The sequence below is a fragment of the Siphateles boraxobius genome, unplaced genomic scaffold (genome assembly GCF_051911475.1).
Source record: "Siphateles boraxobius isolate OS27281-9 unplaced genomic scaffold, OSU_SipBor_1 22, whole genome shotgun sequence".
Lineage (NCBI taxonomy): Eukaryota > Metazoa > Chordata > Actinopteri > Cypriniformes > Leuciscidae > Siphateles > Siphateles boraxobius.
In genome coordinates, this window is record NW_027508833.1 from 32,492,619 (window position 1) to 32,513,303 (window position 20,685).

The 20,685-nt window shown below is 37.3% G+C and overlaps 2 long non-coding RNA genes across 2 annotated transcripts in view; both read right to left on the bottom strand.

Annotated features, from left to right (window-relative positions):
- LOC143747209 (uncharacterized) overlaps positions 1-20,685 on the bottom strand; it is a 480,968-nt gene that overhangs the window by 68,646 nt on the left and 391,637 nt on the right. The window lies entirely within an intron of this gene.
- LOC143746423 (uncharacterized) lies at positions 1,225-4,019 on the bottom strand. Its single transcript, XR_013206552.1, has 3 exons — positions 3,997-4,019; positions 1,875-1,916; positions 1,225-1,675 (listed from the first exon to the last, which is right to left on the bottom strand). It is a non-coding gene; the product is annotated as an uncharacterized LOC143746423 (long non-coding RNA).

Below are 20,685 nucleotides of genomic sequence, written 5' to 3' on the forward strand. Positions count from 1 at the left end.
CAGCCTTTCTCTTTGACTATCAGCCTCCTCCATTCAGCCGCCTCATTCTAGTGGCCTGTAACGCCCCAGGCTCACAGAAGACTTTCATCTTTGCCCAACTAAAATCCTTATTTTCAATCATGTCTTTATTTGTATTTCAGCTTTTAGTCACACAGTGCTCATGCATAAACAAACTCTTCCTTTGTGCACATATGGCTGTTTTGACTTTGGTTACAATCATGACTCAAAGGACCATAAGGTCACAAGGTTGTGTGTGTTTTGTGCCTTCAGTGATTTGCCCCAATTACCCACTGCCAAACAGGATGCCACCCAAATGACCTCTGTCCGCTTTAGAGCTGCCACTAGATTGGTTGTTGCCAAGCAACCATTAATAAAGTTGTTCTCAGTTTGTGTCTGTGAAAGGTGCAAAATAAATTTTTAGTGTGACACTAGAAATGTTGGGCTATACAGCAGCTCATTGATTGGCACTTTTTTTCTGGCTTGTTCTCTGAAATTCATTTTTTACATTTACCATCACCTTTTTGCCAAGTGACTTACAGTGCATTCAACATATACGTTTTTTTTGTTTGTTTTTTGAGAAACAGATATTTTAAGCTATTATATTGCTAATTATGTTTTTTCAAATTAATTTCTCCTCACAGCACAACAAAAAGATTTAACCAATGAAGAGCTCAACTAAAAAAATACAAATACATATAATAATAAAAAAATTCTATATTTATAAATATTGTTTATAAATATTTTTTTTAGTTTTAGTTTAATTATTAATTTTGTTATTTTCATTTGTCATTTATATTAGTTTGTGTTGTTGTTTTATCTAAATTATATTTATTTTATTTTAGTTTTAGTAATTTTGTATTTCAAATTAAACATTCAATTTCAGTGTAGTTTAAGTTAAAGTTTTCATGATTTTATTTTCATTTCAGCTTACAATTATTAGAAACAAATGTATTTCAATTAATCAAAACTATTTAAATAGTTTAGCTTTAGTTAACAATGACAACACTGGTTCACAAAAACACACACACAAAAAAAGGGTTGTACTACAAGTCTATTGTACTATTGTGTACAAATTCATCTGATGACCGGTGCATGCCCTCATACTCCAAACCCATGAACAAAACCATGTTAAGTAATTAAAAAAACTTGACCTAGACTACATTAAATACAGGTTCACTAGCAACAGGGATGAACATGGTTTGTGGTGACTGCAATGTTGAAGAACCACTACTCTGTTTGATTTGACATTCTTTTCTGATTTATTTCTATTCACACATGATTTTTTAATTGCACATTTATAATCATGGCAATAAACAGAACAGGTTGTATGCATGAAGCCGAGCTGTGGAGAACTGAGCTTGTACTGCCTCATCTTTGTTCTCAGCAGCAGTGGTTGAACGTCTGGACTCCAGACATTGTGTGGAAAGGAAAGGAGGAAGGGAGGGGGTTAAAATTAGGAGTGCCCTGGTAAACTGTAACCCCGGGTAACAGGATGAGTGTTTAGTCCAGTACTGGAGCTGCGGTCACAGCAGACAGTGTCATGATGTTCTGCTCTGTGGTCGATTTGGTTCAGCCATCAGCATCAGAGGCCTGTCAGACAGCAGGAAATCACTAACATTGGTGAGGAAGGTTTCCATGTGACCCTCACAGTGACATTCCTGGATATTGATAACATCTGTGGGAGGAGATAGAGATTCTGTTGGACATGTCATGTCATATCATTTGACATTTATGGAATCTGATGTTTTGTGTGAGTTGGCAGTCATTGCTATGTCATATGCAAGACATGTGTGCCATGTCTACTGCTAATTTAAAAGAGTTGTGCCACAGACAGTGTGTGTGCGATGTGTATGTTTGTCTCACTAGTGCTTAACATTTGTTGTGAGTGAGTCTAATGAATGTATGACCAGCTGCATCTATGAAGCCAAACATGCAGGGAGAAGATTAATCACCTTGTAACATCTACACACAGCAGCAGTCCTTCCTCGTCAAACATGTGTAAAGGACAGCAGGGTTAATGTTTTCTTTACTTTTCTCGTGTGTGTGTGTGTGTGTGTGTATGTATATATATATATATACTGTATATATATATATATATATATATATATATATATACACTCACCTAAATGATTATTAGGAACACCTGTTCAATTTATCATTCATGCAATTATCTAATCAACCAATCACATGGCAGTTGCTTCAATGCATTTAGGGGTGTCGTCCTGGTCAAGACAATCTCCTGAACTCCAAACTGAATGTCAGAATGGGAAAGAAAGGTGATTTAAGCAATTTTGAGCGTGGCATGGTTGTTAGTGCCAGACGGGCCGGTCTGAGTATTTCACAATCTGCTCAGTTACTGGAATTTTCACGGACAACCATTTCTAGGGTTTACAAAGAATGGTGTGAAAAGGGAAAAACATCCAGTATGCGGCAGTCCTGTGGGCGAAAATGCCTTGTTGATGCTAGAGGTCAGAGGAGAATGGGCCGACTGATTCAAGCTGATAGAAGAGCAACTTTTACTGAAATAACCACTCGTTACAACCGAGGTATGCAGCAAAGCATATGTGACAACACGCACAACCTTGAGGCGGATGGGCTACAACAGCAGAAGTCCCCACTGGGTACCACTCATCTCCACTACAAATAGGAAAAAGAGGCTACAATTTGCAAGAGCTCACCAAAATTGGACATTTGAAGACTGGAAAAATGTTGCCTGATCTGATGAGTCTCGATTTCTGTTGAGACATGCAGATGGTAGAGTCAGAATTTGGCGTAAACAGAATGAGAACATGGATCCATCATGCCTTCTTACCACTGTGCAGGCTGGTGGTGGTGGTGTAATGGTGTGGGGGATGTTTTCTTGGCACACTGTAGGCCCCTTAGTGCCAATTGGGCATCGTTTAAATGCCACGGCCTACCTGAGCATTGTTTCTGACCATGTCCATCCCTTTATGGCCACCATGTACCCATACTCTGATGGCTACTTCCAGCAGGATAATGCACCATGTCACAAAGCTCGAATCATTTCAAATTGGTTTCTTGAACATGACAATGAGTTCACTGTACTAAAATGGCCCCCACAGTCACCAGATCTCAACCCAATAGAGCATCTTTGGGATGTGGTGGAACGGGAGCTTCGTGCCCTGGATGTGCATCCCACAAATCTCCATCAACTGCAAGATGCTATCCAATCAATATGGGCTAACATTTCTAAAGAATGCTTTCAGCACCTTGTTGAATTAATGCCATGTAGAATTAAGGCAGTTCTGAAGGTTAAAGGGGGTCAAACACAGTATCAGTATGGTGTTCCTAATAATCCTTTAGGTCAGTGTATATATATGGTAACACTTTACAATAAGAGTACATGAATAATCATGTACTAATTCCTGAATTATTAATTACTTTACCATGAACTAATGATGAGTTAAGTCATGTACTAATGAAGAACTAACCTTAACTACGACATGAGTCATATGAATTACTGCATGAATATACCATCTTAACTACACGTTAGTACATGCTTGTTAATTAATGTATTAATTAACACTTTGGTGTAAACTAAATCAAACATGCTCTAGATTAGAAGAAAGATGTATTAAAAGGGCACAATTTAAAATTGTTCATAAATTTGCCACCAGCAACTGTCACAAACATCATTGAATGACACTAGATGTCTTGCAAAATGTACTTTTAACCTTTTAACCTCATTGAACACACAATGATGCATTCATCTTTAAAAACAATTTAATCTCATTCCGTTTTAAGAGATTCCACTGCTGCCATCAAGAGTGAAATACCTACACTAACATATCCATTAAACAGATGCAATTTTCAAAATAAAAATCAGTGTTAGCACACATGATGGTTATTTCTGTGGTTATTTTGTGGATTGGTTCACTGTCTTTATATCATAGTGCAGTCGGATGTTAGTCTTGTTTTCTTGTTCTTCTTTGGGGCCACTATTGCCCCTTCAAAATGTGTCCACTTTCCTCCTACCGTTCAGTTCCTTCTCCATCCAACAGGCATGTGATTGGCTAAGGACAAAAAGGCAGGAAAATATACTGAGACCCCCCCCCCAATGTCAGAATTGCGTGATATAGTCACAATTGCGTGTTAGAAAGTCATGATTGTGAGATATAAAGTTCCAATTGCGTGTTATAAAATCAGAATTGTGAGATATAAACTATTCTGAGGGGAAAAATATCTTAATTTGTGTTCCGAAGATGAACGAAGGTCTTACGGGGTTGGCCCTCCAAGAGTACATCTTTGAAAAGTTTGAAAAGCGACTCTAGGGATCGCTGTTTGACAAAAACTGAAATCCTGCATAGTGCCGCTTTAAGATTGAGCCACTGTAGTCACTTGGACTATTTTAACAATGTCTTTAATAACTTTTCTGGGCTGGCAAGTTTCAATCCCTGAAGCCTATGGAGGAGTGATCCAGCTCTCAGATTTAATCAAAAATATCTTAAATTTGTTTCCGAAGATGAACGAAGGTCTTACGGGGTTGGAACAACATGAGGGTGAGTAAATACTGACAGAATATTCATTTTTAGGTGAACTATCCCTTTAAGGGGTTTTCCCATGCCCTTTCCGTGTTCACAAGTTTCAGTCCTTTCAATATAAAAGTCTCCTCTACTGACTGACCCACTCAAAAAGACTTTGCTGCCAGCTAATGGTGAAATAATGTAGCTTCTATTGCTGTTCACGGTCAGGGACTATTTTTTCCCATGCTTTTAGTGATTTTTGTTCATGAAAGTTTGCATTGATAAATCTTTTTTTTTTTTTTGCTTTAATATTCGTATTGTGTGGTAAGTCCGCTTCGCATCGTGCCTAACAACGCCCTAGCCATGACTTATTCACGATACAGCACAGCCTCTTGTACGCTACCTTATTGCTTACATATTGGCTACAAACACTCTTAAAAAAATGCTGGGTTGTTTAAACTCATGTTTGGGTCAAATATGGACAATCCTAACTGCTGGGTTTAAAATTGTAATTGAAACGTTTCAACTACTGTTGGGTTCGTCCAAATTTGACCCAAACATGGGTTGAAACAACATAGCATTTTATATATATAATGAAATTGTGATATGGCAAAATTGAAGTCTTGATATTATACAATATTTATGTAATATTTTGAAAGAAACTGGATTTATTCAGTTTGAGCTGAACTAAATAAACAATTAAGAAAAGTCTTCTGTCTCAATATAATATTTTCATTATTTTTTGGAGTCTTTTACCACAAATGTGTTGCTGCGTAACATTTAAAATGACATATTTAAAATTGAATTTTCAAATTCCTCTTTATTATTCCTGTTAATTAAATTACCTCAAATATTTGCAGCTCATAGCGTTCTAGGAAGGTTCTGTGCTGGTTCAATGTTTTGGGGGAAGTCCAAAGAGACTTTTCCCTTAGGCATCCTTTAGCTTTGTTGTACACTATACAAACATGTTCACCTCATTCTACTTAGCATGGATTCCTGCAGTGCTGCTTTATTAAAAGCCCTGACTGGGTGAGATGGGAGAGGCTGTCCAAGACGGATTTTATTTTTATTAATCTATATTTCTTCTGTCAGAGCTGAAACTGCAGGTCTGGGCTGTTGTCAGAGCATAGAGCAGCTGACACTTCTGGTATTGTGCTCCTCTCAATGGGGCGAAATCAGTCAATAGCGTTCGCCGAATATTACCCAGTAAAACCCCTATAGACAACCATTTATTATGGATTCTCTCTTTCTCATTTTCCCTTCAACCTTCTCAATTGTCTCTATTGTATGTAGGTCTCTGAGATATTGATTGTGATGTCAGGAGTAGAGTCACTTAACGCCATCATTGTCCACAATAATCACAGTGAACTGAAGTCTTCTTCTCACCATTTGGAAGTTAAATCAGGACATAGTGTTACGTATAAAGATATCCTATAGCTTCAAAACAAATTGAATGTGGTTTGCTTTTACTGTGTTTATTATTCTTTTTAGAGATTGACAGTACCTGGTTGCTATCTTATTTTGTATTGAAAAGAGCAGCATGAACTTTATTCAAAACTTCTCCTTTTGTGTTCCACAGATGAAGGAAAGTTAGCTTCAACATGATGGCTGAATACTGTGATTGAAAAATACTGTGATTGTATTACAGAGAGTGGTGTAATAAAACAAATGAATCATATCAAACTGATTTTAGTTTTTATTTGGATGTGAATGTTTTCTGAGAAATTAAAAGTGAGAAGCTTATGAAACTTGCCTGTCGAAATGGTGCTAAATTTCCTGACAGATTTTCCTAAAGGCACCGCAGTCTAAATAATAAGGACACAAATTCCACAAGAGTGCTGAACAGAGTCTACCTGAACAAAATGTGGAAACAGTACAAAATTGAGTTTATGATCCGTGAACAGTGGGCTGGATGGGGTTGCCATAGCAATGCTGATTGCTCCAGACAACTTGAAACTTAAACAAAAACATGTATAGGCTTGTTTTTCTGTTTTAATTTATTATTTTGAAACCTTAAACAGATTTAACAGCATCAACTCTGTTGCTCAACTCTGTTCATGCTGTGCCTTTTGTCACAGTGCCGTGTTTTAAAGGCAGCTCTCCTCTTATAAAACAAATGTGGATGTTGTCTCCAAAGCACGTTCTGTGAATCAGGCTCTCCAGAGCGCCATGAACGATACATGCTGTCTGGACTCACATGATGAGAAAACAAGATGTCTGAAATGAGCACTTTTTTATTCAGAACTACCCACAATCCCCCCCTGCCTTAACCACCCAGCTAAAACAAGAGTTTCATGTGTTATTGTGTCATAAATTGAAGGTCATTTAGGACAGAAGAGTCGCACCCACATAAGGGGACAGTTTAAAAATCTCCTGTCTCTGTTACTGTTGCTATAGACAGAATTTTCATTTTTTTTACTTGGCCACATCAGAAGAAGAGATTTAAAAAAGATTTGTTTGTTTTGTCAGTGTTTTCCAAACCTGTTTGACACATAAAGAAAATATTTTTAAGGATCATATGCATTGCTGGGTAACAGATTACATGTAATCTTGATTAAGTAATCAGACTCCAAAAATGAAGTACTTTTAAATAGATTATATTACATTTTCAGATACTCGTAATCAGACTACAGTTACTTTTCTTTTGATTACATGATCACGTTATTCTCAGAATGGCAGTAATTTGTTATATTTGACATTTTCCTTTCTATAAAATGAACTGCTTGTATACTGTACATTCAGAAGTTCTTCCAGGTTTGTGGAATTGTTTACACAGACCAGCCACTAGTCATGTGCCGATCAAACTGAGACCCACAGCATTTCATCACTGGATTTACAGAAATCATTTCATTTTTATGAAGCGTTTTATCAACATTGCATGTCTAATCAGCTCCTGACGAATACATTAATTATTATTTGAATTATCTCTCAGTGAGTCATTCAACATTGTATTACTGTTTCTGGAAGGCTTTTGTTTTTTCAAACACATTAAAATGTACAAATGTACATCATTTCATATTTACTGGACTATTTACTAACCTAAACCATCACACACATGACCAGTGTCGGTGAGCCTACATTCTGACGTTCAACACAGAAGCGCTGCGCTGTTACATTACGTAAACTCACTCAGAGGCCCACAGAGAAGAAAATTAATAGTTGAATAAAGTCGCATTTTTTGGGCGTTTTTTGTGCACAAAGAGTATTCTCGTCGCTTGATAAACTTATGGTTGAGCCACTGTAGTCACTTGGACTATTTTAACTTTTCTGGGCCGGCAAGTTTCAATTACATGGAAGCCTATGGAGGAGTGATCCAGCTCTCAGATTTAATCAAAAATATCTTAATTTGTGTTGCGAAGATGAACAAAAGTCTTACAGGGTTGGAACAACATGAGGGCGAGTAATTACTGACAGAATTTTCATTTTTGGGTGAACTATCCCTTTAAACATTTAAATGCTATTTTTTTTTTGTAAGGAATTTCTCTGACTAGCGGATGCGGATGCGGTACTGTTTTCCTGTTTGTTCATGTGATGTCATATGACAACTTATGCCTATTACAACTTTTATGATACTATATTTTGGTTCTTTGGTGTATTTTTTTTAAGCTTGTAATCTCTAGCACCCATTCATTCTTAAAAATATTTCTGTTTGCGTTCTACATAAGAAAAGAAAGTCACGCAACAGAGTTTTTATTTTTTGGTGAACTAACCCCTTTAAATAAAACTCGAATAGCTTCCAAACCGGCTTCGCTACACGCTGGTACATACCAAACACATAGTGTGTTAGTTCAAGACATAAATCCTCTTTGCACAGACTATCACAATGGTGCTGGTCATGGGCAGATGACCCTGCTGTGTGTTACTGAAAGAGAACAGAACACACACTACACACCATGTGTCTCTCTCGGCACGCCGCCTCTCATCTCGCTCCCTTCTGTCCATTCCCTCTCTCCTTTCATCTTTCCCTCTCTTCTCTCACACCTAGACGTTTCCTTCGCTCGGCATTCCTCCGCTCTCCACTTGGAGATTACTCTGCTCTCGCATATGCGAGCACCGGGAGGGGTTCTGCCTCTCTTCAACTCTCCCATCCTCTAATCTCCTTTCCCTCCCTTGCATTCATCCTGCGTTTTCCACTTCCCTCCTCTCCCATCAGCATGGTGCGAGAGACTTGGGCTGGCTGCAATGTGTCAGTGTTACCCAGCATGCCTCTGGCAGCACTGACGGTCCTCACTTCGGCCAACAAACAGGAACAGGAAAGAATCCTGGGATGCAGCCAGACCGTCCACTCGGAGGGGGCACATCCGCCACATGCCATGCACTTACCCCATGCTTCTTCCCTTCTGTCTGCCTCTCTCTTTCTCTCTCTAATGTGCTTTTCACATAAAAGAGCCACACGTCTTTTTACTTTTATCTGATCCCAGTTGGGTTTTTCTATCAAAAATAAACTAAATTCTTATCTTGTGATTTGGGTGTGTGTCCCCGAAAGTGTGAGAGTGAGAGAGAAATTGAAAATCCATGTCCATGTCTGAGAGAACAATAACAATATCAAGAGCTTACATGGTGTCTGACATGTCTGGCAGGCACACACAACACCACTCACCAAGAGGCAATATCACAGCCCCTGAGATTAGCCGTCTCAACCGCAGGGAGAATATGTGTTGCGGTCGATAGAAATATCATCTTCTGCAATCCTTTATTTCTTTCTTTGGTATGATTCAATTGGTAATTTATACACTTCTTCGCCTCTTCTTTATCTTACCCCATTTGTCTGTAAGTATAGAAAAATTAGACAAAGAACAGCATGAGGAGAACGGGAGAAGAATCTCTCTTTTAAAGGCTTGTGTACTGCATCTGACATTTACAACAAGCACTTTCAAACTCAAAGCCAGGTGAACTTTCATTCTGTGTTCGAAATGAAATACCAACTTTCTTCTTAGTGTATACTGTGTAGTACATACTGCCTGCTACTATTATTTTTTTAAATAGCTGTAAATCAGAATGAATTATGCAGCTTTTCAAACTGCAGTATGTTACATTGTTGGCACATGACCTCATTATTTGTATAGTTAGAAGTCATGTCTACTTATTTCTGAAATTGGCCTCAACTCTTGGTTGCCTCATCAAATAACAATAAGAAATGACAAAAATTGTGGCTGATATTACTTGTTCATTTGTCACATGACATGTTGAGTGTATGCATTGTGGGATACATTATGTAGGTCAATGTAATGGATCATCTTGGCATGCCATGCATACAGAAAATTAGCTTATAATGGAGAATGCTGCATTAGTTGTTGTTATATTATATTTATTTAGTATCATAATCATAAACACACTGGTTTGTAAAGTGCAAATAATTTACTGACACTGCACTTTGTTATTGTTCCAGTTATATGCTAAAGTCAGAAGTCTCACACATTCACAGGAAATAGTTTACTTCTGTATTTAAAAAATTAGGTTGATATACTAAATTATTTTACTATATTATTGGAAAATTCACTACTATATGCTAAATACGGTGTATACATTGTTTACTGTGTGATTTTTTAAAAGGCATTCAGTACAATCCTTTGAAACAGTAGGCTTCCTTGTCACATGATATGATCATGTTGGATGTGAGTGAAATTCAGTTGTCTTAACGATTGGCAGTCTGATCACTTTAAAAAAAGAGATCAACTATAATCTCGTCACTCTGGAAACAGAAGGTCAAGATGAGCACATGGCATTGTGGAACAGAGCATTAAACTGTCTTTGTGATAATGTTTAAGATTCAGCGAAGAAGGAGGCGGGAACCGGCGAACATTCAAACAATTTTAATTATCAAATAAAACAAACACAAAAACAAAAGTGTCCGCCAGCAGTCGTCCACTTTGTTTTTGTATTTGTTGTATCTACACAAAACAGAAATAAAACACAACATAAAACCGGGCCTGTTCCTCTCTCGATCTTCACAGGCGTCGCTCCTCCTTTTATGCTTCCGCTTCTCTGTGAGAGACATTTTTGCACATTTTGACAATCTTACTGACTGAGTCACTCTCTGTTTAACCCCCGTTCCATTTTTGCCCTCCCTTCCTCTTTATCTCTTTTGTTTTTCTCTCTCAGTTGGTAATCATCTGTCCAAGTATTTCATCTCCAGACGGTTTAATGTAGCTATTAGGCCTAAAATCATGTTTTGCCATTTTTCTGGAGAGGTTATGTCTGGCATTTTTACCCATAACCTTTTTATAACCATAACCAGCAAAAAAACACCTTAGACCAGTTTACAATAGTATATGTTATGAAAGAGTTATATATATATATATATATATATATATATATATATATATATATATATATATATATATATATATATATATATATATATTCGCTGCAGGAAAGCAGAGACACCAATCTATTATATATATATATATATATATATATATATATATATATATATATATATATATATATATATATATATATATATATATATATATATAATATAATAGAATGGTGTCTCTGCTTTCCTGCAGTGAAAGCAGAGACACCACTTTATTCTTCCCAGACTGAGCTCCCACAGATGTGTTCGCTAAAATAATTCTCTAAGAATGATTAACCTCAAGTTCAGAAGAATCAAGTTTTATCCTGTCTGACATCAGAGGTGTATTTATTTTGAGCAGGATGGTGTGTTCAGGCTGGCATAAAGTAATGAATTTAGCATCTGTGTAGGGAATCATGCCACTTGCTGTCCGTCCAATCTGGCCTCTCTTCTGCAGAAAGAACAGATAATCAAAGAATCACTCAAAACATACAAAGAACATCATGACAATGTCATGCTGACGCAAAACCTGGCTAAAATTAAAATGACTGTTAATGCTAATGTGAACTTTTCATATCTGCTGAAAAAGAAAAAAATATTGTGCATTTCACCCCACTTATTTTAAGGGCAAATCTCCTCTTCTTTCGAGAGTGGCTTTTTCATTCAGCAAGCTTTTCTTAAGCTCACAGTTCACCAAAATAAATGCCGGTTGAGGTTAAATCATTGGGAAAATTGCTCTCATAGCGGGAAGCGCTTTGCAAAATGTCATTTCCAGTCTATTTCAGAGGCGTATGCGTCACCATGCTTTTTCTCTCTTTGCCACTCTCTCTCTCTCTCTCTCTCTCTCTCTCTCTCTCACACACACACACACACACATGCTATCTCCATTTCATGCTATCTTCGTTTCAAACTCTCTCTTTCACTTTTTCTTCAATGCTTAAAGGATTTTTTTTGTTAGTGTGTGTTTTACATGTGTGTTGATTTGTGGTTATTAGCCTGCATGTACTTGTGTTGTCTTCATGGCTTTATGATTACATGAATTGTGTAATGTGAATCAGTCTCCTGTTGGCACACGGTTGCTGGGTTGCCACACAAACACACACACAACACACACACACAACACACACACACACACACACACACACACACACACACACACACACACACACACACACACACACACACAGAGGATGGGCATGAACATTAAGTCACTTGTTCCTCTTTCTTTGCAGAATTGCTTAGTTGGAGTCATGACACTGAGTGGCTCGTTTTGACTCGGCATCCCAATGAGCAGCAGTTCCGCCCAGGGTCACCAAACACCTCCATAGAGCTATGTCTATAGTACTGTTCCAAAACCGGGAGCAACCTTGCTGCATACTGTCTACTTAGGCAGCTGCCAAATGTTCATGGAAGCACATAAGTGACGGATGCCATAGGCTACATATAGAAGGCAGAAATGTTGCTTTGTACATAAAGTTTGATATTAGCATGTTGCTAAGCAACTGCTTGATACTGTAATAGCATAATAAACAAAACAAAAATTGGTTAAAAGTTAAAAATATTTATGTTAAAATAATATTATTGATTATTAAATATTTTAATATTGTATGTTTATTTATATATTATCTTGCAGGTTATTTTTCAGTAATGAATGCCATGATACAGCCATGATATATATATATATATATATATATATATATATATATATATATATATATACACACACACACACAAACAAAGTCGTTTGTGCATTCTATTTTTACTCTATAAGTATTTATTAGGGATGGAACGGTACACAAAAATTATGGTTCCGTTCCATACCTTAGTTTTAAAGTCAAGGTTTGGTATGTTTTCGGTACAGCAAATGAAAAAAAAAAACCCCTGTTTTGTTTTTATTAAACTGTGGTTTACTAAACAAACTTGCTTGCTTTTGTAACATTTACAGGTGAGCATATACAAGCGTATGAGGTAAGCTATATAATGATGAAACGCATTAAAGAACACACGCATCTTACTGTAGGGATCTGAAGCCTTGGCTTGCGATGTAGGCTTATGATTTAGTTTAAAGCACATCTAATATTTCAGCTGCGTCCATTCACAATTTTGAGAATTTGCACCATTAAAGTATATCGATATAAATAAGACTGTCCCTGCAATATAAGGTTTAAATAGGAGAATCTAATTAATTTGGTTCATATGCGAACCGAACCAAAATAATCTTAACCTGGTTACACACCTTTAGTATGAATGTATGTATATGGTACTTATACATGGAAATGTATGTGAATATTATTATGTTTAAATTAGTGGTGGGCATAGATTATTTTTTTAAATCTAGATTAATCTCACTGTAATCTTGGAATTAATCTAGATTAATCTAGATTAAAATGGCTCATTTAAATTCTGTCGAAGGCATTCAGAATATGTGTCCTACCCAAATAATGACTAAAAGTAGGCCTAAGTCTTTGAGAATGGGTTTCTCAAGCCAGGTGGCGCATTAGACCAGGGGCTCATCTCCTGTTTCCAAAATGCATCACAAACTGCTTGAGAAAGCTGTTCTACTATGATAATTGGTGATGAAAATAATTCAAGTTCAATCAGATGTACTTGTGTTTACTATTGGATACATCTTTACATCTAACTGATAGAGATGTGCTGACGGGCTTGGCTCGGTTGCACTCAAAGTAGTAGTTTAACATTACATCAGTGCTTGGCCCGGCATCTACCGCATTAGCTAAGGGATGCTTTGCGTTTAGGTGATACTTGAGACTGTCAGCTGAATGTGTGGAACGCTTTTCAGAGAAGATAAGGTAACTTATTTTAGCACAATTCACATCCAGCTGTAATTCAGGAAAACAAAATCTCCGAATGCTCCACATGAAACTTTGGTCTTCCGACCTTTTTAACATCGTGTCGATTTATTGTGGTTAATTTGTGTGAGGGAGAGAGAGCAAGACAGCGCTTAGTGTGGAGATGGTGAAGTCTAGGCTTGTACACTTTCGCCTGGCTCCGAAGTGAGAGAGTGCGCGCGCGCGACCGGGTCTCGGCCTCGGTCTCTCTCTGCTCGTTCTTTCAGTCAAACATGTGTCCTGTCACAAGCGCAGCAGTTCATCTACATTAATCACCGAGCTTGAGAGAGCAAGACAGCGCTTAGTGTGGAGATGGTGAAGTCTTGTACACTTTCGCCTGGCTCCGAAGCAGTGACGTGCACAGACCTCCTCAGGGGCAGGGGCGGAGGGACCAAAAAGGGCACTAAAAAAAAAAAATTATTACTTCTTGATTTTTTTTGTTTCTACATCTAAATATGTTGATACAATTATTAGAATGCATAACACATCAAATGAAAATAGGGAAATTATGATAATATTACTAAATATTATTTACCTTACCAAACAAAACAGTGAGAATCAAGAAGGTAATTATGGAAAATTAATTTTTAGTTTTGTTTATGTTGTAAATTTAATGCAGGCTATGTATTATATGTATGAAAGACAGTGTTAGCTATTTGTGCGTTAGAGTTATGAATCATCAATCAAGTGTAATTTCCTTATCTGCAGGTGTCCCACAGGGCTCTATTTTGGGTCCACTTTTATTTTCATTGTATGTAAATGACTTGCCAAATGTTTGTCCTAATGTCAATACCCAAATGTATGCAGATGACACGGTAATCTTTGTACATGCTAACAGTGCAGCTCAAGCTGCTGATCTGCTATCAAAATCAATGCAAAAGATCACAGAATGGTTAAATCACAATTGTCTTCAACTGAATATATCCAAAACTGTATGCATGTTTTTAAGTAAATCTAAAAGCCGCTGTGTAGAACCTGATATAGTCGTAGCAAGGGAGAGACTACATGTCGTCTCAGAGTTTAAATATCTTGCAGTTTACATAGATAACAATCTTACTTTTAAATTACACATTAAGAAGGTTTGTAATCACATTAAGTACAACCTGGCAAATTTTAGATATGTCCGGAGCTGCATGTCAAAAAGGGCCGCTATGATGTTCATGCACTCCATGATTTTATCTCATATCACCTATTGTTTGACAACCTGGTCACAAGCTAGCAACACTTCTCTTAAACCACTACTATCCCTATATAAGAAAACTCTTAAAGTACTCGATAGGAAATCCATATATTATCATCATTGTCATGTTTAAAAAAAATATAATCTATTGAATTTCGAAAATTTGATTATATATGCAGATCTCTGTCTTGTGTACAAAATTCAGCATGGACTGGCTCCTCCTGTATTGCGCCAGTTTGTGAGCACAGCACCAAATGCTCTCAGATCTACAAGGAGTGCAGCAAGAGGTGACTGCATTGTCCCGTTTAGGAAGAGTGCGCTTGGTCAAACAGCTTTTTCAGTAAGGGCTGCTCGTGAATGGAATCTCATTCCAATTCACATTAGGAATTTTAAATCGTACGCTTCTTTTAAACATAACTTAAAGAAATGGTTAATAGATAGTCAGGACTGTTTACATTACACGATATGAAATCTTGCTGCTGCACTGTCCTCCTTGTTCTGCTTTTTTTGTTTGATTGTTTGTTTGCTTGTTTGTTTGTTTGCTTGTTTGTGCCTCTTGTGCTATGCCAATGTGGTTGGCTAGCTCATTGTGTTCTTTTGTGTTTAGATAGGTGAAACCTCTGTTGTTAGTCATTGTCCCAGCTATATTGTTTGGTTTTTTTTGTTTTGGTTGTTTTTTATTTATTTATTTTTTTTAGGTGTGACATATCAAGATCTGTCCAGGGACAGCGGATGTAAAATAGCCTATTGGCTAATTCTGGCACACTGTACATTTAATTATGTATCATTAGTGTGCATTGTCCCTGTTAAATAAACCTGAAATAAATAAATAAATAAATATCATGAATCAGTAACACTTTACAATAAGGTTTCATTAGTTAACATTAGCTAATAATGAACTGCACTTCTACAGCATTTATTAATCTTAGTTAATATTAATTTCAGCATTTACTAAAACATTAAAATCAAAAGTTGTATTTGTTATCATGAGTTAATGGACTGACTGTGACATAACATGAATAAACAATTAACAGTTGTAGTATTAACTAAGAATATAGCCTACAGTAACAAATGTGTTGCTCATGGTTAGTTCATATGAGTAATGAACAAATGAAGCTTATTGTAAAGCGTTACTATGAAATCAAAGATATAAGTTCCTTACAATTTAGAGTTGGACATGGACTCAAGATTTAATTTAACTAACTGTTAGATGTATTTCCCCTTGCACTTTTATTCCTTGGAAATAAAAAGAATGACATTGTCACTCAGAATGCGTCTGAAATCGAGTTATACTTTTATTGTAGTTAAGAATAACTCGCATGCTGCAGCAACTTTTAGAGTAGCATGGTGATGGTAGGATAAATGTAATTTTCCGTATTAGCTTAAACGTTACCTGCTGCTCGTTTGAAGAGACTCGCGCGAACTGCTGCGTAGTGCGTACCAGAACCGTTCAATGCGTATGAGGAGCTGCAATGGAAACTCCGCCTACCACTTCTCCGCCAAATTGTCTTTTTATATAATATTTGTTTGTATTATTATTGTTAGTGGCAAGGGTGTGTAAGTGTGTTATTTATTATAATATTTATAATAATAATAATAATTATTATTTACATTTATCAGGAAAGGGCACAATACATTTTGAGACAACCCCCCCCCCACTGCTCCGAAGTGAGAGAGTGCGCGCGCGCGACCGGGTCTCTCTCTCTCTCTCTCTCTCTCTCTCTCTCTCTCTCTATCTCTCTCTCTCTCGTTCTTTCAGTTAAAACATGTGCCCTGTCACAAGCGCAGCAGTTCATCTACATTACTCACCGAACTTAATGCAGGAAAACCCCTGTTTATGCAAACATGAAACAGCATAATTTGTCTCGTTTAGAAAAATAAAGCCAAGCTTTAGATCGTGTTTTCCACTCCATGTTTACCTCTGCTCAAATCGCTTTGACATCACGAATGACGCACAGATGCGTATAGGACGTCTAGCTATGGTGCCCGATAAAGGACAAAAGGGAAAGTTGAGTTCGCGGTCTGTATATTATGGCTGGGACTCGTTAACGTCGAGGGCATACAATATCGATGGTTAGTAAAACTTAGAACCGGTTTTCGAGTGGAACCGTTTTTCAATTCCCATCCCTACCCCGTACAGTGCAATTCGGCTAGGTATAAGTTATATCAGCGCTAAAATATCAAGGTGAAAGTCATCATAGCTTGCATAGTATAGACCCAGCTCCCAACTCAACTTTGAGAATAGATTAGGCGATATTTTTTTTATCGCCCGATAAGAGTCTCACGTTAACGCAGCACTTTAACGCCGATAACGGCCCACCACTAGTTTAAATCCACTATTTGGGATTTTTTGGCATTACGGGATTGTCTTCTCCATGAAGGATGATGCCTCTGATTTTGCTTCAGAATCACTTGCATTCTGACAATTAAATTCAATTCTTTTGAGCATCACATGGTTTCTCATTCCCCTCACACTGCTGAGAGATCCACCCAGCCAGTCAACCTCAACAGAGGGTCCCTACGCATTTATAGAGGCAAACAAACTCTCCTGGGGAGAAAACTAGAGAGGGTGGCATTTATTTCCTTGAGACAAACTGCAAATAAACCCCACTCATTTATTTTAAAAATGGGTGTAAAACCAGTTAAAACCAACCATGTGTTGACTTGAGTTTCTGCAGCCTTCAGGCCTGGCTGGGCTTCATATTTTAGACTGGTTTCACTTGTCACGACTTAGAGAGGCATTTTGAAATGCATCACCCTCCATTATAAATGATGAAGTCGAATCTGAATAATGAATTGCAGTGCCTTTGCCATCTGCAATGAGAGAGAGAGAGCAGCAAAAGGAAGTCTGAAGTCTGTGGTTGGTGAAGTTGATGAAAGAGGAAAAAACTGTGTGAAAAGTACAAAAGACCTCAATTTGAAGAGCAGATGGGGATACATTTTCTTCCTCACACTGTTTTTCATAAGCACAATGGAAATGATATAAACAAGAAACAAACTAAATCAAGTGCACTGCGAAAACTTTCGTCTCCTTCCCTCGGTTGGAGTAATAACTCTCAGGAAGTATTTTGACAATATTTTGGTCCATTGCTTGACTGTCTGGATTGTAAGCTTTTATACCCTGCTCTACATACAAACATTGCAGGTGTGACCAAAAAATAAAAAGATTGTGAACTTCTCTTTAAGCATTGTTATACAGTAGCAACACTACATTTGTTCTTCTCTGGGTATTTGGCGTAAACTCAATGCACTGCACCAGAATTTTCATGTCAATGGAAACTGTTTACCTTCTTAAAGCTACACTCTCTAACTTTTGGCTCTCTAGCAGTTAAAAATAGAAATGTGTCCTGCAAAGGAAACCTGTTTTGGCCGTGCTTCAGCTCTGCTCCTCTGCATGGGTGAATGTCTTTCAAGGCACCGGTATTGACATGGATGCAGAAAATGTCATCAGTGTGGATGGACATTTTTTTTTTTTTGGTCAATTTTTCTTGTTTGTTTGACGACAACCTTTCAGCTTCATACTACCCATAGATGGAACTACTTTTCTCTGTGTATGAATTAGACGTGAAATGTACCGGTGAATGACGCTTGTATGTAATTTCCCATGAAATCTGTCCTCACAGCTGAAATAAAAATTTATCAAAGTATATTTTTGGGTTTATCAAAGTTTGTCTTTGAGTTCAAGTTTAAGACACTCTCCTATTAATCGGCCTACTATTATAAGTTACATTAGTGTAGCTAGTGTAGAGAAGAATTTGATGAATCTCGCTGGACTTTGTTTCCTATCATGCACCATACAATGAATAAATCATGCAAATCGCAACCTCATTATTTACTGTTTTCATATATGAATAAATGTACCAAGTATTCCCTCCTTCAGGGAACGAGGGTTACAAACGTAACCAAGACGATTTGGTGCTCATGAAACATTTCTATATATTATCAATGTTCAGCGAAGCGACTGAAAGGGAACGTCTCGGTCACGTATGTAACCCTCATTCCCTGATGGAGGGAATGGAGACGTAGTCCCGTCGCCACTATTGCTGGATAACCGCTGACTCCGAGTTATGCTCGGCCCCTCAGTGAAAAGCAACTAGTGCGTGCATCCAATTCCGTATTTATACCCGCGCCGTGGGGACGTAGTGTGTGATGCAAAGCATGCACTCCAATTCCATTGGCTCGTTTCAATAGTGCTCGAAGATGACTGGCTCCCGGCGTGATTCCAATCAGTCGACACGTCGACTACGTCGAACGTGAGCGACTGAAAGGGAACGGCATATTAGAATGAAGGATCATGTGACACTAAAGACTGGAGTAATGATGCTAACAATTCAGTTTTGCATCACATGATTAAATTACATTATAAAATATTTTAAATGGAAAACAGTTCATTTAAAATAACAATATATTAACAATATTTCTCAATATTACTGTTTTTACAGTTTTCTGATCAAAATAAATACAGCCTTGGTGAGCATAATCAACTTTTTTTCAACAACATAAAAACATCTTAACTGACCTTTCATCAGTATATTTCTATGTATGCGTGTACATACGTAGATTTTATGCATTTGACAGACGACTCTATCTATGAATATAATTGCATTTAGATATGTTTTAAACATGTTGCTTAGATATTTGTAAATCATGTGCTCATTCTAGTGTTTCTAATACATTGGGACAGGCTCAATCTGTGCTGACACATCGATTATGCAGCAGAATATTGATTGATCCACTGCTAAACCACTGCATATCCCCCTATCTATCCATATTTGGTCACATAGTTGAGTCTCTCAAAACCGTAAATCTGCAGTGATTTGAATTATCCATCGGCCATGTGTTCGTACTTTGACACTGGAGGTTTAAATTCAATGTACACAGCTAGTTGTACTTTTTAATTTGTTTTTACAATACATCTGCCAGAGGTGTAATTTCATCCACATGCTAGTTCCACCCTTTGGTTTTACATGTCTCTCTCTCCCTGTGTATCTGTTATTGGGTTTGTACTCTTATTTTAGCACAGTAAATCAGATCCATGTGGTTGGCTCAGTAAGGCATTTTAAGACTGAATTATTGAATTGCAGACCCGCAAGTCTTTTAAAATCCTGGTGCTATAGTTTCTACTGTCTAACTGAGGAATCTCACATCCGTTTAACAGACACTCAGACCTTTTTACTAGGTCTGCGGTGATCTTGGGATCCAGTGTTTGCTCACACATTGGCCTATTTGATCAGTGTTGGAGTAGAAACTTTACAGTAACCGTATCTTTTAACAACATGACATGACAAAAGCAAATAGAAGCCATTATAATCAGTGATGCTGTCTACACTTGTTAAAGTAATTAAGTATTAAGTAGTTATTAAGTAGTTTTACAGTAATTAAGCAAGATACTCTTTAAAAAGTAGGTATCTTATAAACCATGAGGGTTTTTGAAAAAAAATATTTTGATATAATTGCATTTAGGTTGCAATATAATAAATGCAATAATAATAAATGCAAGTTAAATACAATTAAACCTAGTAAACATAACCACTGATGAACAGCAGTGTTTAGTTTGCTATGAAAGAGAGGTGCCAAATGGCTTACAGGGACTCTAGACTCAAATTGATGAATCATTTATTTTAAAAGTGATTCGCTAAAAAGATTCAGAGATGCCAAATGCCTTCAATGGGACTCTAGACCTGAACTGATGAATAGTTTATTTTTGAAGAGATTTTCTAAAAGAATTAGACTGTGTGTGTGTGTGTGTGTGTGTGTGTGTGTGTGTGTGTGTGTGTGTGTGTGTGTGTGTGTGTGTGTGTGTGTGTGTGTGTGTGTGTGTGTGTGTGTGTGTGTGTGTGTGTGTGTGAAATAAGTGTCCTCTCCAACCCTACA